General features: G+C 49.4%; 2 pseudogenes; both read left to right on the top strand.

Annotated features, from left to right (window-relative positions):
• The first annotated feature begins 430 nt into the window (after nt 1-430).
• Nucleotides 431-1,939, top strand: LOC125528324 (annotated as a pseudogene).
• Nucleotides 1,940-2,477: 538 nt separating this feature from the next.
• LOC125528323 lies at nt 2,478-4,021 on the top strand (annotated as a pseudogene).
• Nucleotides 4,022-5,504: the final 1,483 nt, after the last annotated feature.

Raw genomic sequence — 5,504 nt, 5'->3', positions numbered from 1 at the left:
ACGATGCAACAGTTTGCTGATATGATGACTAAGGGATTGCCTACTACCGCCTTCGAGGAGTTTCGGTCCGGTCTCTGTGTCTCCGGCGACACTTCGTCTGTGAGGAAGTGTTGAGTATGTATTTTGTATTACACGTGTATTGGTGTTGTGGCCCACCTCGGTCTACACGTAGTCCTATCCTTTACGTACAACTGCTGGCCATGGTGTGGTCGTCATCTCGCGGCTATGGTCTGCACCCGGATCCAGCACTTGTCAGTCGCTGTCAGGCGGATCCGGCAATAGGTGTTTTTTTATAAATTATATTGGGAGCTCTCATTGGAATTATCGACGTATCATTGGCAATTAGTGTTGATTCAGGGCCGGCACTTCTAGTTCTCATAGTTTTCTCCCCTGCCGATCTCTTCGAGTTCCACAAAGTAAAGATAGTAGCATGGCAGACCACCTGTCAAGCGTGTTTACCAGTCTCAGAGTCTTATTGCGAGGTAGCAGCAGCACAGAGGGGCAGCTTGCTTCCGTGCCGGAGGAGAGCACCACCGGTTTCACAGATGTCTTGGGTCCGCCGCCCAACTCCTACCGCAACTCAATCCGGAGCATCGGCATCGTCTTCCCTGAGTGACCCATCAGATCGAGTTTCTCCTCCCAGTCCGGTCAAAGTGGATCCAACCACGACTACAGCGACTCCGGTGAATCGAGGTCCAACAACTCCGGCTACTCCTCCAACTCGGCGTCTGTGTCACCGGACCTCGGTACCACTGAGCTTATGAAGATTGCTCAGAGAATGGTCAGCGACGGCTACACCCAGCGCATGGTACGAGCATTCCACAGCACATCTCCAACCGAAACAGTTGGCCCGGACCTTGTGCTGAAGAATTGGTTCGTCGAGCTCGACGTCGACTGGGTTATCCAATTACGGTTGCAGCTCCAGCTCCAAAAGGTGACTGCGTATTGGCTACAAGAATTGGTCCAGAGGTGGATCCGAGCTCTCACCATAATTGTCGCCAGTATCAAGGAAGTAATGCTCGTCCATGAGGCGCTGGCTGTCGCAAGGTTTGGCAAAGCAAGTATCTCAGCGATGCTCGTCGTTGTCGACACCATGCTCGATGTTATCCAGGAGGATAAGTTACAGGTTGTCCTACACATGTATATGTGTGTCTCCAGCGCATCATACATGATTATGATGATGCCCGTTGTCTCTTTGGAAGCTCAACGCATTCTCGATGAGATAAGCGCCTCGTTGAAGGCAGAAGAGAACAGGTTAGTTCAGGCAATATCCAGCACCATGATGGAGATCAGGACAGATTATTATGAAATCTCGTGGGATATCGAGATTGAACGAAGCGGAGGCGGAATTCACACAAAGATTCGGTTCCTGGTGGATTGCATACTATCAATGAGGAAAGCATGTGCTTTGACGCTCAACTCTGCACAAAGCCAATGCACCGTGAAACTTCGTGACGCGATAGATGAAACAATAGATTATCTGAAGGATCAGCTTCTGAGTGATTCAAGAATTTCCTCTGATCCAAGCCTCAGGTCTATGTTCTTGCTCAACAACTCCAATTTTGTTGCGCAGCTTCTGGGAATTGAACTTACAACAGAATGCGAGAAGTACAAAGATTTCTATCTTCATTTTTCTTGGGCACATGTGTTGTCCTACATACAGAACTGGAATTCCCCTGGACTTCTACGTCGTTGGGTCCACACTTCTCCGCTAGCTAAATTCAAGTCAGCATTTCATAAAATGTACCAGACTCAGAAGTTCTGGAAGGTTCCGGACCCGCAGCTCAGAGATGCGCTGCGAAGAGCTATCATCGAGAGGGTTATTTCACGTTACCGTGACTACCTGAAGGAGCATCCAGAGCTAGCTGAACAGGTTAGCCGTGGAAGCAACAGTCCCGAGGTTTTGGAGGAGATGCTGGGGGAGCTATTTGAAGGATGAAAACTACTTGAGGCATCGGCCAGAGTCACCCGACAAATAAGAGACCGGAGCTATGTTTCGTCGTTGTATTTGGAATTATTTCTTCACTTTTGAAGTGAAGTAGTAATACTGAGGGGGTGTTTGGTTCAGGGACTTTTTAGTACCAGAGACTAGAAAAAGTCCCTAAAAAGTCCCTAGGAACCAAACGGGAGGGACTTTTTCTACAGGGACTAAAAAAAGACTCTACTGGAGAGTCTTTTTTATTAATCCCTGGGACTAGAAAAAGTCCTAAGACTTCTGAACCAAACACCCCCTGAATTTCGTTGGTTCCTCAAGTGTCGGATAGTACATCAACTGGTGATATTCTCTGTGTATGATTTTTTTTAATTTATTTGATGTCCTGACTGCTTCTGCGTCAAATTTATTCATAGACTTAGTTCTGGTGATATTCTCTCATCGAAATTATCGGTGCATCATCGACAATTAGTGTTGATTCCGAGCCGCTACTTCTCATAGTTTTCTCCCCTGCCAATCTCTTCGAGCTTTACAAAGTAAGAGCATGGCAGACCATGTGTATACGAGTCTCAAAGTCCTATTACAAGGTAGCAGCACGGAGGGGCAGCTTGCTTCCGTGCCGGAGGAGAGCACCACCGGCTTCACGGATACCTTGCCGCCGCCCGACTCCTACCGTGACTCAATCCGGAGGGTCAGCGTCGTCTGCTCCGACTGGCGCATCAGATCCCGTCAGAGTGGATCCACCGACTCTGCTGCCTCGAGGTCCACCAACTCCAGCTACTCCTCCAACTCAGCGTCCATCGGCACAGCGGACTTGGGTACCAGCGAGCTCCGGAAGATTGCTCAGAGAATGGCCAGTGACGGTTACTTACACCCAACGCATGGTGCAAGCATTCCACACCGTATCTCTCACGCATACATTTGGCCAGGACCGTGCGCTGAGGAATTGGTTCATCGAGCTCGACGTCGATTGGGTTCTCGATGTATTGCTGAAGCTACTTCTCAAAGAGGCATCTGCGTATTCGCTAAAAAAATTGGTCGAGAGGTGGATCCGAGCTCTCACGGTAATTGTTGCCAGTGTCGACAAAGAGCTGGTCACCACCATCAGTGACGTGCCAGCGGCCGCACGATTTGTCACAGCGAGTGTCTCAGCAATGCTCGTCTTTGTTGATGCCATCGTCCAGGTTAACGGGGAGGAGAAGCTACAAGCCATGCTACAAATGTATATCTGCGTGTGCAGTGCATCATATGGCATCTCGCCGATGCACACGGTCAGTTCAGGTGCCCAAAGCATTTTGAACGATATAAACAGCTCAATGGACAGAGAAGGGAACAAGTTAATCGAGTCCATATGTGATACGATGGTGCAGGTGAGGCGGACACTCATGAAGGATGACAACTTGTGTGCCACTGAGATTCTGGAAGGAGGAGGTGAGGTTCACAAGAACACCGAGTTGATGGTGGATTACATAGTTTTGATGAGTAAAGCACATGCTTCGACACAAAAGAACTCTGGACAGAGCCAGAACACCGGAAAGCTTGGAGACCTGATACATTACACAATTGATTATCTGAACAATTTGCTTGTGCGAAAATCAGAGCTGTGCTCGGATCCAAGCCTTGGGTATTTGTTCCTGCTCAACAATTCATATTTCATAGCACAGACAATGTCCAAGACATCGGTATCTTTTAATCCTGTGCTGAGGGGAGGACACCAAAGAGGATTTAAGTTGAATGTTGAATCCTGAATGTGAGACCTACTTGCATAGCTATCTCGATGTTTCTTGGGGAAATGTGTTGTCCTTTATGCCTAAATCGAATTTTCACGGACCACTCCGTCATTGGATCCACACCACTTCGCTGGCTAAATTCCAGTCAGCATTTGATAATACGTACCAGGCTCAGAAATTCTGGAAGGTGCCGGAACCTCGTCTCCGGTCCTTACTGCGGGAAACTATCATCAAGCGAGTCATTTCAGCTTATAATGACTACCTGAAGGAACATCCAGAGCTACAAAAACACGTTAGTGGCGGAAGTAGTAGCCCTAAAGTTTTGGAGGAGATGTTGGGAGAGCTGTTTGAAGGATGAATACTAGTGGAGACATCGACCAAAGTCACCCAACATATAAGAGTACAGAGTTCATGTTTCATCATTGTATTTGGAAAAAAGTCCTTTAAAGATGAAGTTGTATTGCGAATTCCGTTGTAGCCTAAGTGCCTCTTTATTTTATTTCGTGGTCCCATGTAAAATACTTATGATTATACAACATTCTATGCAAGATTTGTCTTCATCCACTTCAGTGGAACTTGAGCTTGCAGATGCCAGGGTCACTCTGGACCTCAAGGTTGCACCGGAACTTCTGCACTAAAGACCGGCGAAATTTCACCAAAAAAATAGTTATATTTGCTATGTGGTTGCCCTACTTCTGTATGGAAATTCATTTGCATTTAGCATAACAATTGTAAGGGGTTATGCATGTATGACTGATTGTTATGAACGGTTATAATCTACACCAGCTGAAATAAGCACTGTGGATATACTGGATTTTTTTTTAGAACGAAGGCTCAAGGGGAGCCTGACTTTGAATTAACGAAGCCATCAACCGGCCAGGATTACACAAGGCCACCAAGCAATAGCGACCGAAAGATACAATGGAGCTTAGTGAACAGCTAAGAATGCAACACACACTACAGCAGAAAGAAAAATACATGAAGAGCCCTGCTAGTAGTGTCGAAGCCTACTGCACATAGTCAACAGAGAGAGGATCAACAGAGAAGCCTTGATGATTAGCCGGTAGCCAGAGAAAGGTGTGAACTGTCTGAACCCAAGGACAAGGGAAGAACATCGCTCCCAACGCCGAAGAGGAACCCTTTCCTCTCGCCTAGGCTCGAAGGCGCCGCACCGTCAGATCGTTGGCGCTCACCCAAGAACTAGAGCAGACGCCAGCCGGATCCCCATCGCAGACAAGTTGCACAACCCTCGCCACGCCGCTGGCACGCACCACAGCTGCACTGCCACCTCTCCTGAACAACCAAGAGCAGAAGAATAGCCATCGGGAGGTCGCCGAAGAAGAAAGCTGCAGAGGCCAAGAGGCAGAGCAGGGGAGCACCAGGTCCCGTTCCAATGGCCGCAAGAAGGACTCTTGCAGGAACGAGCACCCTCCACAAAAAACGCAAACTTGGCCTCGCAGCCGACAGACGCCCACCAACCACAACGTCCCTCTCCTGAAGAACCAGACACCCCAGACGGCGCCTCCAGCGAGGACGTGACGCAGTAGCCGCCGCCGCCGCCCAACCCGAGACGGGTTTGGGTTTTCACCCGGGTTCTGGGACGGGGGTGAAGAGGAGAGCCCTCAATGGCGCCTCCAGGGAAGAACACGACACGCACACGCGCCGTCGCCGTCGTGGCCGAAGGACCGGCCAAGGGTTTTCCCCCGAGCTCGAACCTGAGCACCCGCACCCCGCCAGCACCGGATCTGGCGACCAGAGTCGTAGAAGGGCATAACCGGAGGGGAGGAGAGAGCAGGGGAGGAGGGTGTCCGACCTTCAGATCTGGGGCAGAGGGAATCCGC

This window comes from Triticum urartu, unplaced genomic scaffold (assembly GCF_003073215.2).
Source record: "Triticum urartu cultivar G1812 unplaced genomic scaffold, Tu2.1 TuUngrouped_contig_4795, whole genome shotgun sequence".
NCBI lineage: Eukaryota > Viridiplantae > Streptophyta > Magnoliopsida > Poales > Poaceae > Triticum > Triticum urartu.
This window is presented reverse-complemented; position numbering and strand designations above follow the sequence as displayed.